Source organism: Fukomys damarensis, unplaced genomic scaffold (assembly GCF_012274545.1).
Source record: "Fukomys damarensis isolate Sample0158 unplaced genomic scaffold, DMR_v1.0_HiC HiC_scaffold_19, whole genome shotgun sequence".
NCBI classification, from domain to species: Eukaryota; Metazoa; Chordata; class Mammalia; order Rodentia; family Bathyergidae; genus Fukomys; species Fukomys damarensis.
This window is the reverse complement of record NW_022900931.1, coordinates 41675393-41693010: the sequence shown is the minus strand read 5'-3', so window position 1 is coordinate 41693010 and position 17618 is coordinate 41675393. Positions and strand designations below refer to the sequence as shown.

General features: G+C 35.9%; 1 protein-coding gene across 3 annotated transcripts in view; it reads left to right on the top strand.

Annotated features, from left to right (window-relative positions):
- Positions 1-17618, top strand: part of Pou2f1 (POU class 2 homeobox 1) — a 153127-nt gene that overhangs the window by 34203 nt on the left and 101306 nt on the right. The gene's annotated exons all lie outside the window — the stretch shown is intronic.

The following is a 17618-nucleotide window of genomic DNA, read 5'->3' as shown; positions in this document are numbered from 1 at the left end:
ATATTTCTTTTCTCATATGCAACTAATCTTTTAAATAAGGTTGAGGCCTTATTTACCTGTTGGCTTCTAGTTCAGTTTAGCGTTCAGACTCTTGATTAGTTGAGTTATATACCAGTCAAATCTTCCAGAACCCTCTTTTCGAATGTTATATTAGTCTTCTTTAAAAGCCTTTAATTATTCTTTTTGTCTGCTGAATGCAGTCCAGATTTTATAACCCAGCAATCCAAGCCTCATTCATCTCTCCAGCCACTCCCTGACAACTTTACCCTTCCCTACTTTCTTTTTTTGCCAAAGCACCTACTGCCCTCTGACCTAACATATGTTTCCCTAACTATTCTGAAGGTTCCTGTGATTCTCTACTTCTTTGACTTACTTAGTACTTCTGAACTTCCTAGAATTTGAAAATGCTGAGATGGGAAATGTATGTTGAAATTCTGAGATATGTGACCGAGCTGGGACAAAAGTTCTATCATTTGTTCAGTGAGCATTTTTTGTACTTGCTGTGTATCAGGTATTGTACCAAATCATGCGGATATAATTAAGTGAAACCAAAGTGATCCTTGCCCTTTATGACCTACAGTCTAAAGAGACAAACATTAACCATCAATAGTAATTAAACCATGTTATAATTACAGGCAGTGAAAGCCAGGGATTTAGCTCAGTGGTTCCACCACCTGCCTTGCAAGTGCAAGGTTCTGGGTTCGATCCCCGGTACCAAAAAAACAATAATAATAATAATATACATATAATTACATATATACACATATATAATTATATATATTATATACATATATAATTACAGACAGTGGTGAGGTACTTATTAAGGAAATATACTTTGGGTGTACTTTGAGAGACTATAATGGGGGAAAGAAATGAAATTAAAGTAGCACATCCAGGTAGGTCATTTGAAGGAAGTGAATTTTAAACTGAAACTTGAAATATGAGAGCCATGTAGGCAAGGAAAGAGTGAGAAGGTCATTCTAGGCAGAGAAAACAGTATGTACAAAGGCCTGCAGATGGAAAATAATTTTGAGTATTCAATAACCTGAAAGACCAGTGTGCCAGAACCTATTTTTAGATTACTAAGAAGTAAAATGAAGCTAGAAGAGTTAGGTAAGGACTAGATATATAGCATCTTTTAGTTGGATATTATGCTTCATATAAAGCACACAGATAAAAGGTGACAGTGGAGGGCTTTTGAATAGAAAAGTGACACAATAGAATTTCCATTTTTAAAATATTAAAAATATATTAAATCCAAGCATTTCTCATCATCTCTACTAGTGTAAATCCCTTATGAATTAACTGGTCTCTGCCTCCAGCCTTGCACCCCTATTCCCATTCTTGACCTAGTTATCAGTGTTTCTCTTTAAATCGTTAGAGCATGGCACTCCTCTGCTCCAAGTCTTCTAGAGGTTTCCTGTTTCATTTAGAGTAAAGTAAAAGACATGTTCCCACCTCAGGGCCTTTAGACTTGATCTCTTTTTGCCAGCAATGCCATTTTGCCAAATATTAATGTGTTAAAACCTCCCCCACACACACTTTTTCAGATCTTTATACAACTAGTGAGGCTACCCTTGGCCTCTTTGTTTAACATCAGACCCACCTCTACCCATCTTTTCCCGCTTCATTTTTTTGCCAAAGCACTTAGTGCTTTTGACCTAGCATATGTTATTCTAGAATATAATTTTAACTAGATAATAAATTTGGTTAGAGTTTTATGCACTGGTGTATTCTTAGTACATATAGTGCTCCATGTAATAGGCATTCAGTAAATATTAGTTGAATGAGTGAATGTATAACTAGAGAATATCTCAGCAGAGTTTAGAAGCTGAGGGGACAGGTCAAAGGCTCTGAGATTAGGTGAGAGTTGATGGTGGCTGAGATGAAGGTTGTGAAAGATACAGAGAAGCACTGGATTCAAGCTATATTTTGGAAGTAGATTCAACTAGATAGTTTACAGTGATAAAATAAGTGATTTTTTTTTGTCTTACCAGTTTAGTATTTCTTTGATTAAACTGCTATGAAACATCACTATTCGCTAATAATTAGGTTTGTGTCACTGTCTTAATTTGTGTCTGCTTGATGCTGCTGTATGCACTGTTGGCTGCAGAATGTGATAAAGGTTAATGAGAAATTGATAAGTATTGTAACTATTTAAAATATTCGTGTGCTTTTAAAAAAATTTCCTCCCTCCCTTCCTTCCTTCTTTCCTTTTTCCTTTTTGTGGTGCTGGGGATCAACTCAGATCCTGATGCGAGCGAAATAGGCTGTTGCTCATCAATATCCCCAGCTTTTGTATGCTGTTAAAATGGAACCTGTGAGACAGTGCGTTACATTGTGAATGGCATATGATAGCTTATTTAGGTACCCTAGGCTAATGGTTCTCAACTGCAGGATATTTGACAATGCCTACAGATATTTTTGGTTGCCACGCTGTGTAGGATGATGCTAATGGCATCTAGTGATTCGAGGTCAGATGTACTCTCAACACCCTACAGTTGTCAGTCTACCCATCTTTCTTCCCCTAACAGTATTATCTGGTCCAGGATGTCATTAGTGCTGACATTGAGGAACCCTGACTTAGGAATCATCTTAAGTCAATACTAAGGTAATGCTGTCACAGCTACAGATTTATATACTTATATAACTGATCTGAAGAAGATGTGTATAGTATGCACTTATTTTTAAACATATACACTGTAACTGACCCATTTTCATATACATGTGCATGCACATAAATCCAGTTAAAAGCTATGTCTTCAAAATAGTTTTCTTGGAAAGAGTATGCATTTATATGGTTCTGCCTATTTTTACGATCGTCTTTGAGACTTGCAGCAAATCCTGTCTCTTTATTCCTACTAAATTATCTGATGAGGTTGGATTGGTGCCTTCTGGGTAGTAGTTTTATTAAAAGATGAACTTGAGCTATGACTAAAATAATTGGCTGTAAAGGTAGTTTAAAAGTAGAGCTTTTTAAATAGTCTTTTCATCAGTAAATATTGGGAATATATGTATCATATTCTCAATTTAGAGGACAATATATATATAAATGTGCATACATTTAAAAGATTCCTGTTGTCTAGGATCAGGGGAAATGAATACTTTTTATGTAATGTTGGGAAGTTGCCTAGGTACAACTTTCGGAGAGCACTTTGATAATACATATTTTAAAAATGAAATGTTCCTACTCTTCCACTTAGGAATTCTGTCTCTAGCCATTTGTTTATAGAAACATTTACAAGAGTAAGGAAAGATACACTAACAGGGCTATTCCTTGAAGCTTTGTTTGTTAAAGTGAAAAAGACAGAAATAGTCCAGTATCTTTCAAGGACATATTGGTCACACACCATTAGTACATCCTTACAGCATAATGCTATATTCTACCAAAAACTGATGTAAAAGGAGGAGTAAAATATGTTAAGTGGCGTATGAAAGTGTAAGAAGAAAGAAACTACACTAGTGTGCTTCACAGAAAATCTAGGATTACATAGGTAACACATGTTTGAAAGAATAACCTGGAGAAATAAATACGGAGTCTAATAGGAGTAGGGTAATTTTATATATCGCAGGCTTCTTTGGTTGTTTTACCATAAGTATGTGCTTTATAATCAGAAAAGAAATCTATTTTAAAGACATGTGACAATCACTTTATAGCCAGATCTTTTTTGGTTTTGAAGTAGTGTAGCCTTTTATATTAGTAAGTACATAGCATGCTGAGGATCTTTCTATTGTTCTGCATTTATATTTGTGAATATTTAAAATTGGCCAGAGATTCCTAGAGCTTTGTCCTTAATCTGAAGTTGTTCACTGCTTTACAAAAATAATATATAAGACATGTGACAATCACTTTATAGCCAGATCTTTTTTGGTTTTGAAGTAGTGTAGCCTTTTATATTAGTAAGTACATAGCATGCTGAGGATCTTTCTATTGTTCTGCATTTATATTTGTGAATATTTAAAATTGGCCAGAGATTCCTAGAGCTTTGTCCTTAATCTGAAGTTGTTCACTGCTTTACAAAAATAATATATATATATATATTTTTTTTAATTTTTTGGTACCGGAGATCAAACTTGGGTCCTTGTGCTTGCAAGGGGGGCGGTGAAACCATTGAGCTAAATCCCCGGACTCAGAAAAATATTTTAAATTCTTGGCTTCAAAATGACACAGTCTAGTTAATATATATTTTTTAATCTTAGGCTATGTAGAATGCATCTTTGTATATATCCTGCAGGTGGCGTTGGCGGTTTTGTAGTATTCTTCAGTGCTATTTATTACTGAAGGAAAATTCTCCTAATCTGGGAAATAATTTAATTACAGTATCCTGTGTGTAGAATGCTTATCTTTCGTGTAAATATTGAATATTAGATGTTTTCTTTCTATTATTTCAGGAAGTACATGTCTCAGGAAAATAATCTATGCCATGTGCTTAGTACATAATTCATTTTGTATCTCATTTATCCATTTTATTATTTGTTATAATCACTGGGAAAATTACATTTATTTTTACACTGAATTGTACTTTCTAACTCCTTTAAAATTCCAAAACTTCATCAAAACTGTCGGTAGAACTAATTTTTTCTAATGAATTCTCTTTGAAGTCCTTCCTTTTCCCTTCTCTTTGTGTGTCTGACTCCCCTCTCCTCTCTCTTTTTTCTCTCAGTCTGTCAAGTTCAAGAGCAGCTCAGATGCCATGAATTAAGTGAAGCACAAAAGGGGGAAAGGAGACCCTTTTGAAGAACAAAGGCCTCCCATTAGGCTGCCATGTTCTTTTTTGACCAAAAGTGCACCCTACATGGTTTCTATTATTGTCCACATGCCCTACACATACGGTAAATACAGTAGATCCTCATTACCTCACGTTTTCCTCTCCTTCCTCCTATGCCACACACAACCAGTGAAGCCTTAGGTCTTTGATGTCTTTAGGCTTAGGCATTCTTATACAGTTGCTTTATCTCCTTTTTCAAAACTGCAGGGGTAGAAATGGAAGTGGAGAGCAGTGCACACCAAGTAAAACCCCACAAGAAGAGAAAATTAGCTGTTAAAGAAGCTGCAACCCAAGAATCCAGGGCAGGTGGAAGGAACCAAAGACTCACTGCTATTATTCTACTCTATGCCTTTTAATAGCCTGTGTTTTTAAAGTAATAACTTTGATTTGCATTCACTGTAGATTGGTGAGTTAGTTTCTCCTCGCATTGTTCATGTAAGAAAACAGGCAAGTAGAAATAAATTTAATTGCTGAGAGCAGTTCTTGTGATAATGAGAACTTGTTGCTAATCTGCTCCTGTTTCTCATTGATGTTCTCTTTGGTGTCATGTACATGGCTTAACTATAGGTTTGTTGTCCTACATTAAGTGCTTTCCATTGGGATTGAACTGAGAAATAACAGGGGAGCGGGGGCTTTAAATGACAAACAAGAGAAGGCGTAACCTCTGCAGAACCAAACAAAGTTTGACGGACAAATTATTGAAATTTCACCTGAAATTAGCCTGTTCAATGTGAAGTTGCTTTTAATGTTGCTGACAAATGCCAGTTGAGTTTGCAGAGAAGTGTGTAATTCTAGGTATTTGTATACTGTTCATCCTTTACAGGAACTTTTGTCAGATCAGCAAGTATACTGAAATATCCAGAGACCTTCTTAGTTCATTGTGAAGATGAAGGACCTGATGACTGGAAGTTTGGGTTATGTTTTTATTTATTTTTATTTGTTGAAAGAAATTGGACAGTCTGTAATTATTTGTTTTGAGAGTGACAAAGAGATGGAGAATGACCAAAGGAGAAATCTTTTTAGTACTATCTTTAAATCAAAACTGTCATTTTAATAAAGAGCAAGAATTAAACTTCTGACACAATATGCTTTCTTTTTATTTAAATACAAACACATAAGCCTGGCATGGTGGTGCATGCCTGTAATCCCAGCACTCAGGAGGCTGAGGCAGGAGGATTCCTGAGTTCAAGACTAGCCTGGGCTACATAGTTCCAGGTCAGTCTCTACTACATAGCAAGACCCTGTCTCAAAACAAAACAAAACAAAACAAACAAATAAATAAATAAATACAAACACATACAGCACAGGCAACCCTCTCCCAAGATTTCTTTTAATATTAGAACCTGGCTAATGCACTTGCACTTTAATGGGGGTGGTGGTTAACCACTTTAAGGAATGTTTTGACCCTTCATAGACCCTGAATGTTGCTTTTCAGGAACTATTCCTTGGTTTACATTTTTTTAAGGTACAGTGGTCTGCATGGATCCTTTAGTTTTTATACTTGGTAGCAAAATAAAAGAAAAAGAGCTTTTTGCTTTCCATTGTATAGGAAATTACCAATTCTTTTGTCTGTGCAGGATATTCTAAAGATGTAACTTGGAATCTCTGGAGAGCAAGAGAGATTTTTTTCTTGCTTTTGCCTCCAGTCACATGTTGGATTGTTTTTCTGCTTTTGTTCCTTGGGATGCCATCTCTCTTCAGGAGAAATCACTTCCCTGTCCCACACAGACTGCTGAACTGTGACATTTTTGCTGTTATGTTATGCTGAATTCATTACGAACAGTTTTAATATGGGTGCATTTAAACACCATGTTAATAGAGAGAGATGGAGAATGAAATTTCATTCTTTATTGAATACTCTATCTCTTGCCCATCACTTTCCAAGAACATAATTCTACTCCTACCTTGTGACTTTTCACTAACTCCTGAGTGTTTCTTTGTAAAGTTCCCCTGCCCACTTCCCACATAGTCACTTTGTGAAATTAAAAAGTTTAATGTTTTTCACAAACATATTGATTCGATTATTTAAATAATTTAACATTAGAACCACATGTGTTCAAGTTTGTTAAATCTTTAATAAAACATTTTAGATCAATATATTAATAATACAGCTCTAATGATATAATTAAAAATAAATTTTAAAATTTAAAATAATAAAAATAAAAAAGAATACCTAACTGAGAAAGTGAAGAGGGAAGCAATTTAGAGCAATAGGCCAGCTCTTTCCTGAGTTTCTTTGTCAGCCATTGGAACAGTTACTGGAGAGATTTTTAACATTCAAATTATTTGTGACTAAAACCTGCTTTCTCAAAAGCAGCCTAACTGCCAGGACCTCGCAGAGGCCTCATTGTATAGAATTAAACTTAAATGATGGTTGAAAGGAAAGTACATAAAAAGATCTGTCAAACCTATATTTATTAAAAGATTGAAGATGAAAAGATTCAAGCTTCACAGTAGTTAAAGGAAGTAGGATTTATAAAAGTTGAAATAGGTGATTTTTCCCCTCCTACTACCCCACGGTTAATTTTGAGTTAAACATCCAAGCTGTGCCCTGGGGAGAGAATTGTGCAAGGAGAGAAGAAATTTGAAGAAATGAAGACTTCAGAAAGTTTGTGTGGAAGACCTAGAACTGAGAATAGAAAAAAAAACCTGAAACATCAAGAAAGTGACAAAATATTTTTGTAGATGTTTGTGAATTTTTATTTCCGTAACATCGTTGAAAACTTGGATAGGCAAACAGTGGTCCTCAAGCCAAATCCAACTTGCAACTGTTTTTGTGTGGCCTATGAGCAAAGATTAATTTTTAGGTGGGGAAAAATGAGGAGAAACATAACATGACATTGAAAATATATAAAGTTGAAATGTCAGTATTCATAAATAAACTTTTAATGGCACCCAGTCAACAATTCATTTTTGTATTCACTGACTGTTTAACAGCCATGGTTGCTCTTATGCTACAGCAGCATTGAGTACTTATGAAAGAAACTGTAGCCCATAAAGTTTGCAGCTGCAGAAGTATGGAATGTCCTCAGCACATTGGGGTGATCGGTATGGACAGTGACGGCGGACCTGTAAGAGCTTCCAGCAATAACACACAGCCCACTGGCGGCACAGTTGCCATAGGTTTGGCACCGGCGATGCAGTGCAGTTTCTCCTCAAACTAGGAATGTTTGACACTAATGTATTTTTTGTTGTTGTTACTTTTGCTCATCAAAAATAAATTCCTTAAAAGCCTGGCATGGTGGTACACGCCTGTAACCCCAGCACTCAGGAAGCTGAGGCAGGAGGCTCACTGGGAGTTCAAGGTGAGCCTGAGCTGGGCTGCATAGTGATTTCAAGGCTAGCCTGGACTATACACAGTGAGACTAGATGTCTCAAAGGAGAAAAAAAAATAGAATAAATACTTTTTATAGTGAAATGTTTTGTTATTTCTGAAAAATACCAAAATATTAAATATTACTTTTTTTTCTTGATATTATTCCCCTTTTGGGGAGGAGCATCTTACTGTAGCTCCTTTAGTATACAGTACTTCCACTCATTAGAACTTTGAAGATCAAACAGTATTCAGAACTCACTCTAACTTCCTTTTCCAAATCCAATTAGAGCTTTGTTGCTTCCTCTCCTCTTCAGAGCATGGGAGGTAACAGTACTTGAGCATCAGGAGAGCTGTTTGGAAGTTTGAGAATTTAGATTTACAGAGGCAAATTTTAAGCCAAGGACACTGAGATGAGTAGTCAGTCTTGCTTGAAATCCTTGGGACTTCCAAAATTTGTGAATTGTGCTTGCTTTATCTGTTTGTTTGTTTGTTTGTTTGTTTGTTTGAGACAGGATTTCACTATGCAGTTCAGGCTGCCCTTGAACTCACTGAGTGGCCGAGGCTGGCTTTGAAGTTGCCCTGATCATCCTGTCTCGTACTCTCTTACTGCTGGGCTTACAGGCTTTTTACAATGCAGTAAGAGATCCCTACGTAGACTAGTTCTTTGAAATGTTTATTTTTTTTTTTCTCTTGGTCTCTGAGCCAGTACCTCCTGTCCTTCCTCATTTATTCCTGGCAATTGTAAGGAAAGTGTCAGATCTCTCATGTGATGTACTGATTTGCCTGAGTGGAGGGAGTAGTGTATGGATGAGAATATGAACTCCTAGTCCATTTTTCCTGTTTCTTCTTTTCTCTGTCTTGTTAGCTTCATATTCTTAAGATAGTAAACTTAAGAGATTTATAAATGTTAGAATGGAAGACATTATTGGGTATGAAAAAGGTAAAAAAAAATCATAGTTAAAAATAAATTTTTCTTCTGCCTGCCTCACAAGTGCAAGATCCTGAATTTAGTCCCTGGTACCAAAAAACAACAAAAAAAGATTTTCTTGCCTTCATTTCTCTCCGTATAGTTGAGTTTGAACCAGAAGGATATTGTTCATTATTAATCTCCATGTGGAAAGTCAAAGGTAGTAACTGCAGATTAAACTTATAATTTTTTCTGAATGATTACCAACTGCTAACTAAAAATACAGTCCCCAACTAGGTTTCTTGTTCCCTATATCGGAACAGTAAATAATAAAGTTGGTAATTCCCTTTACTTTATTGTGGTTTCTTTAATCACATTGAATCTCTAGCACTAAATGTTTTGCTACTAATCTTTTCTTTCTGTCTGTAAGGTAAAGTTGCTGTTGTTTTAGGTAAATTAGGATGCTGTATTAGAATTTGTATAACTAGAAAATGAAACTATCAAAAATCAGTATGACTACAAAAGTAACAACAAATCAGGTTAGTTATTTTAGATTATTCCTTCCCCAAATTTCTTCTTTTCTTTTTCTTTCCTTTTATTCTAAGTCTTTGACTATTGCCTAGAATTTACTCTTTGATAGTGGGAATATTCATGAAGTAGGTCTCATTTTTAATAGGAAGTTCGTTATTTTATTTTCTCTATTTTTAGTTAAGTTTGCTGTGTATTTGGTCCATATTCTGCCTTAGAAAACAAGTCCAACTAGTACTATAAATGTCCACACAGTTAATACCTTTCATAGTAGGCTTTTCTGTGGACTCAAATGTGCTACCGAAAGAGTTGACAGTTAAAGCAATTAGGTTGTTACTTGTTCATATATTCAGTTGATTTAAAAAAAACTGTAAATTATGGTACAGTTGTGCTAGCTTATAAATCCATTTCTTTTTTTTTAAGAATCTGGTACACCGTGCACTTTATTTTATTTGCTTTTTTTTTTTCCTCCAGTACCGGGGATCGAACTCAGGTCCTCATGCTTGCAAGACAGGCAGTGGAACCATTGAGCTAAATCCCCGGCCCATAAATCCATTTCTTGTGAGGCTTCTTAACAATTCATCAATGCTAACATCCATCTCTATTCAAGAATTTTAGTCAGGGCTGGGGATTTAACTCTGTGGCACCATGCCTGCCTCCCAAGCTCAAGGTCCTGAGTTTGATCCCTGGTACCACTAAAAAAAAAAAAAGAATTTTAGTCCTCTCCTTTCCCCTTCTTTCTTTTCCCCTTCTAGTTCTGTCATTTTCCACCTGTCATCTTCTTTCCAGGGATACTTTCCTTTCTTTTTATTTTTTTAACTTGCCAAACTCTTCATCTGATAAAGAACTTTGGCCTAATGTATACTAAGACCCATTACAACCAATCAAAAAATGTTTAAAATTTTGTTTTGAATAGACATTTCACCACAGAAGATATAGATAGTTAATAAGCATATCAAAAGAAGTCCAGCATTGTTAGTCAATTAAATGCAAATTAGAAACCACAAGGAAATACCATTTCACATCAACTAGAATGACTAATTTTTTAAAAACTAATGATATCAATGTTGACAAGGACAAAACTCTACATTATTGACAGGAATGTAAGAGGGTAAACCACTTTAGAACATAATTTGACAACTTTATAAAGATATTAACATAAATTTCTAGGTATCCTAGAAATTCCTTTCTGTTGGATATCTTACCTAACAAATTAAAACATATATGTAGGCTTAGATTTAGACAGGATTGCTTTTAATAGCATTATTCACAATAGTCCCCACCAAAGGGGGAAAGTGTCGATTAATTGGTGAATGTATGTATGTTTGTATATATAATGTGGTATATCCATAAAATGGAACACTACTCAGCAATAAAAAGAGAACAAACTAGAAACATACGTTTCCATGTGGATGACCACCAAGGTCTTTTTTTCCCTTTTTATTTTATTTTACTTAATTTTTTTTAGTTTATTGGTACATTTTAGGTATGCAATACAGTTACATTCATTGGAATCTTGCACCTTGAAATGATGTATCTTGGTTCTTATTTTTTCCCCATTTCCCAGCCCTCCCTTAACCTCCTTTTTCCTTTTCTCATATTTTTTCTTTTGCCTTACCTTTCCCCTACCCTTCCCACTTCCTCTACTTTTTTAGACTTTTTCTTCCTATTACACAATATCAATTATATATTTTGATCCTTACTTACATTTTTAGCTTTTCATACCAGAGAAACTTAAAAAGTATACCAGGGATACTTTTCTAAAACATGCAGGTTCTAAGATTTGCAACTCAGGGAGTCCAGGGCCCATCGTAGTCAAATAAATGTAATAGTTATTGATGGTCAAAGAACTGATGAGACTATCATATAACATTTATTTTGTGGCTTAGTTTAAAACTGAGTGGTCACAATAGGCTAGGGTGGCCATAAAATCTCATGTTTTATAAATTAAAGGATGGGGCCACATACTGATTCTGATTGAACTGTTCTTGTCTTCCCCCTTTTTAAAGTGTTAGTGTTTACTTGAGCCTAATGCAGATAGCATTACAGAATCCGCATGTGAACTGTCAGAGAGATTCTGTCCCCGTAATTGTGGATTTCAAATCCTGTCATCTCCCACCCCCACAAAAAGGATTGGAGGGGTGAGAATAATGATTGCTGAAATAACACATGAAAAACTGTCAAATTCCAATAAAGAATGATTTGATGATTCTGCGAAATACCACTTATGTCTTAACTGTCTTCTGGTCCAAATTTCTGTATAAGAATACCTCTGTGGCCTGGAAGCATTCCAGAGAAACTACTTTAAATGAATCCTGTTTTTCAGTAACTCACTTAAGAGTTTTACTTACTTAAGAATTTAGAACAGAGATGGAGGTTTTCGCCATGTAATATCTAGAGCTTATCTAAGAGCAGAATACTTATCTTACAGTGGGGAAGTATTCTTATACAAGAATTCAGTTCTTCAGGAAATCTTTTCCTATTGGAACTGAGGACATACTCTGAGAAAAATTATTCAGTTTCTATATAAGTAAAAGCAGTTAAATCTTACCAACATCATCCCCAATCTGAAGTGTAAAATGTAAAAATTAAGAACAAAAAGAATAGAAAATATTCAATTAAAAATGAGAAATGTTTAAGACGTCACACAGGGTCCGTTAATATGTAGTATTTTTAAGGTTTTAGGTATCAGTTAAAAGTTAAATTTTTAAAAACTTTTCAGTTGTAATCTATAGAAGAAAGGGAAAGAGAAAAAGAGGAATTCAGTAAAGAATGCAAAAGAATGAAATGGTATATAGAACAGAAAAATGAGGAAGAAAATTATATCTAGGGTAAGATACAGAGCAAGAAAGAATGGGCCAAAACAAGAGAGGACTTTAATGGGTGAGCAGAGTGTGCTCTTGTCACGTTCTGCTGATGTGAGCCATGGAATAATTCACCATTCTTGGAAATACTTTTATTAAAATCTTCAGTGACCTCCAGGTCATAAAATTCAGTGGGCATTTTATTAGACCTTGTCTTTGACCTTTCAACAGAATTTGACACTGTTAGCTGTTGTATTTCATAGAATCTTCCCTTCTTGGAAATTGAAATCATGCTGTGTTTTGGTTTCCTCTCATCTCTAGTAACTTGCAATGTTTCCTTTGTTGTCCTTAGATTTTGGAGTTCACAAAGGCTTAGTTCTAGGCTTCCGTTTCTTTTCATTCTGCAACCTAGCGAACATGTCCATCCCAGTGGACTGTTGTGACACTGTCCTGCGTTTCAGTGCCCCCCATCCCAAGACCTGCAGTCATTCCCCAGCGCACCTCTCCCTCACTTCCCACATCCATATCCTCTCTTCTCCCAGCCTAAGCTTGCATCATCTTCCCTTGAAGCACAGCAGTGTCCCCTCCATAACCCTCCTTTAATTTGTCTACACTGAAGCTGAGCTGGTACTTTTCTTCTTCAGTTTTTATTTTTTATTAGTACATGCTTGCATTTCATAATGATCACAGCCCTTGTGGGAAGTTGGTACATGTACATGTTTTTTGGAAGTACAAATCTAATCATGCTATTCTTCCACTACTCTTAGGATAAAGAATAACAGTTCCATTCTTAGTCACTTCTCTTTTCCTCCCTGTCTGATTTGACCCACTGGGTCTTTGTTCAGACTCTCAGGTACCATCCTCTGACCTACTGCATCCTTTTACCTAGTCAATTCTCATTTTATTCTTCACATCTCAACACAAAGACAATTTCTGGATAAAAACTACTTTTAAAAAATTGCTTCTTGATAAATGGTTTCAAAGTAGTCTGCTTTTTTCCTTGAGAGCATTTATCATAATTTGTCATTATATATCTCTGTGAAGAGGACAAAATCTCTCAAGAGGGATGGGGCTTGTGCTCGCGGTTGTGTCCCCAGCACCCAGCACTGAATAACAGTTCGTAGAATGGCAAAGTGTTCTTTCTGTGGGCTCCAAGTATCCACCTCTCATCCATACATTTTACTTTCAGGAAACCTTAGGGCACAGCATCATCTATGTAGGTCTCAAAGATGTTATAAAGTTGTATCATTCAGCATAGTTTAGGAACTAAAGGTGGATAAAACCAGCCAATTTGGGGTTGGATTAATCTATTTTTACTTCCACTTAACAGTCTGTCCTTATGTGCATCCTAAAAGAAGATATGCTGATTTAGGACTTTGCTTTAATTCAGCAAACTTTTAAGTGCCTACAGTATACCAGATATTTTACAGGCTTTAATTGGCTTCCCTTCATTTATTTTCAATGATAATGGAATTTAAAGTTATTTTAAACCTGGGTTTGGTTTCAATTTTTCATGGAAACATTTATGTCTTTCATTGTGTTTCTTTAAATAAAAGCACTTTACAAATAAGGATTTTTTTTTCACTTGGCTATATTTAGTTAAGTAAATTAATGAGAATTCATAATTATGCATGTTAAAGATCCTCAGACACCATTAAAACAGGATTGGTAACCCCAATCCTCCTGACTCTGACGGCACACAGTGCTTATAACATAGGCCTGGTAGTATGTGTAATGAGCATGTGTTACATTTACACCGCTCCCCAGGTATCTTGTGGTAGATGATGCCATGTAACTGATGAGATGTAGCAAACATGACTATTTTTTTTAAATGCTAACATTAATGGAGAAATTCAGTCCTTGTTTTACAAATAAAATGCAACTGACTTCTGCCCTAGATTGCAAGCAAGAGCTCTATACGAGTTAGGGAATGTAGGATTATACTGAACCATTTCTTTTTCTTATGGATGTTGTATCTACCCCCATGACTGAACATGCACCAGAGTTACAGTTACGGGAATAACCTGTGATCTCCCCTTGACACGCAGATAAATATAGAAATACTTGATAATTCATCTAGCAGCTTGAGGAATGCTTTAAAGATAAGATGAGATGTGCCTTAGAGCAGGGGCAAAATGCAGTTCTTGGTAGAGGAAACTGCAGCCTAAGTGTTGCAACTGGAGCAAATAAATGTTGGTAGAATTTGAGGGTGATGGATGAGGCTAAGTGGAAAGGTTAGCAAGCAGCTTTAGTGGTCAAAAATGAGGAAGAAGTGATTAGTGGTAGCTGGAAATGGTTAAGAACTCTGGCAAAAAGATTTGTGTTTTAAAACATTGATAATTTGTGATAGATAAAATAAAGCTTAGTTTTATCTCTTAGTTACTTGGGGTAAGGTTTTATTATTGTTTTCTACTCTGGGAGTTTTTTTGTTTGTTTTTGTTTTGCTTGGTTTTATTTTATTTTACTTTAAGCTTTTATAGCTGATCTGTTCACTTAGAGCAAAACTGACTGCTTCCCATTAGTGAAAAGTTTCTATATTCAGTCATTTCTGTGCTATGTGTCAGCTGCTGTTGTTTAAAGGTGTGAACACACATGTAACAGTTACCTTTAAGACAGTCGACATCACATAAGGGTTTTATATGACCCTTAACTCACTTAAAGGTGAAGGTTAAAGTGTATCACAGACCATTGTTGCCTTTTGTTTCTTTTGAAAGGACTTTAGGCTTTTATGAATCTTTGACCGCTTTTCCTTTCCACGGAGATCGTTTTCTTTGTCTGGTCATTTAGCAGCCTTATCCCCTTTTTTCCTCAATCTTAACTTCTTTTTTCAGATTGTCTTTTTTTGGATACATTTCCTGAAATTAATTGTGCTAAATTCAGCTTAACTTTCAAGCAGTCCTCAAACTCAAGGCATTTATTTATTAATGTCTTAGTTACTTTTCTTGTTGCTGACACAAAATAACCAGCACCCAAAGTTAAAGGAGAAGAGGTTTATTTAGCTCACAGTTTGTAGAGATTTCAGTCCATAACCACCTGGCTGCAAGGCAGGGTGACACAACAGGTAGAAGGTAGCAAAGCAATAAGGGATGACCACAGCTCTTTCTGTCCCTTATATCTTATCCAGGCCACTTAGGGCAGGTTGCCCCTGCACCCTTAATCCTACTGCCCTTGATCATAGATAGCATTCCTCCATGAATCATTCCAGCGTCATGTACTCTAGATCCAGCTACCCCCCAACTATGACCACATGAGGCTTGGGGGCGACATCTAAACATAAGCCATAACAGCGTCCATTGTGTTTGTTGTACTGTACCAGTAAAGGAGGAGCACATGAGGCTAAAATCTATTAAGTGGTTTTAAAGTGCCAGGTGACATGCAAATCATATTTTCAAGACATCTGCATAGTCTACCCCTAAGCTAGCTATCTTTAATTCTTAAAGATTACATCCCCATAAAAGGAGGGTTGGGTGTTTAGTCTTTGTTTAGGTCTGGTTTAGATGAAGAAGTACAAGTTACACAGCTCTCCAGAGGTCCATTTATAGATCAGTCTTTCTTAAAATGGACATAAAGAATTTGGAAGTACAGTACTAGTAGCAAAATGCATAAGACTGATGTCTCAGTAAGAAGAAAATGGCAAAAGAATTGTGGTATGCAAGTTTAAAATAATGTGCCTGGCCAAAAAAAAAAAAATTTTTATTTATTTATTTATTTATTTATTTATTTATTTATTTATTTATTTATTTTTGGTACCGGGGATCAAACTTCTGTCCTTGCATTTGCGAGGCAGGCGGCGGAATTACTGCGCTAAATCCCAGAGCCCTGGTTTATTTTTGTAGGATTGTTACAGTTGAGTGGGCCCAAAATAGTCCAGGTTCTTGTGTATGACAAGGAAAGAATTGCCAAGCATACACCTCATGGTATGTAGTAAGTACTTACATTTATTGAAGATCACAGATTGGTAACAGAGACGGAAAGGGATGAAGGAAGAAAAGGACTCAATAACTCAGGTTTCCAGTATTTATAGGGTCAGACACCACAGATCTAAAGCGTCACCCACTCTGACTCACTGATGTCAGCAATCTGTGTGACCCCCTAAGCCTAAGCCTGGATGATCATTAAGGTGGTCCTAAGTTTAAGTCCAGATAATCATTAGTATGGTGTGGCATTCACAGTTGAACACAGGGAAGGTAGTGACTACTTCGTTTCTAACTGAACTAAGATGGTGGTTTTCAAACAGTTAATGAAAAAGAGAATTTAAAAGTCATTTTCCTTTGTTAGTTGAAGATAGCCCATTGAGTACTGTAGCTAAGAGACTGGTTTTAAACTTTAAAGGGAAAAGTTTTAGAAGCAAAATATTTTTTTGCTGTTGTCCCAAAATGATCTAATAAGTGTCCCATACTAAATTTGAACATGGTGCCTCAGTTAATTCTTTACAGAAAGTCCAGAAAAAGCATAATTAAAGTCCAGAAAGAATGAAATACTCAAAAAAACTTCATACTGGATATTATAAGTATGCAGGGTGTTTTAGGCATTCATTCAACAGATTTTTTTGTTTTGTTATATTTTGTTTTGTATTGGGATCAAACTCAGGACCTTGCACTTGTGAGGCAGGCAGCGGAACCCCTGAGCTAAATCCCCAGCCCTCGACAGGTGTTTTTGAGGGACGGCTATGTTCTAGGCTCTGTGCTGGATGTACAAAATGATGCCATTATCTGAGAGGATTCTGATCTGTGCAAACCAACATCTCACTAGTTTGTTTTCCTTAGGATCTTACAAGAAATACAAAGAAAACAAATCTTTGACATTTTAACTTACTTTATTACCTGACTGAGACAGTGCCTCAAAGTGTAGGGACAAGGGACACTGTAGGTAGGGAAAAGTAATGCAAAGGCCTCATTGAGCTTTATCACAAATTAATAGATAATTTTGACCTCTAAAAGGCAAAGGCAGCTAGACTTAGCAATTAAAAAAGAAGACAAAGGTGAAGAAACTAGGTATGAGAAGATCCCAGATAGGGCGATTAATATAAGAACCATACACTTTCCCTTCACTTAATCCTTAAAGCTCAGTAACCTGACCTTCAGGTCCCCACTCATAACCTTACCTTCTATAAAAGGACAGAGAAAGGTCACATGGCCAGAAAAAAATCCAAGGTTAAAATGAAAAACAAGCCAAGGAGCCAATTAGATTCCAGGAGCCTTCATAGAGAGAAGAAATCTTATAAGAAGAGCTATTGACCAGAGCCCATGAGTCGTCTGTCATCTTTTCCTCCTTTCCCATCTTCAAATAAACTG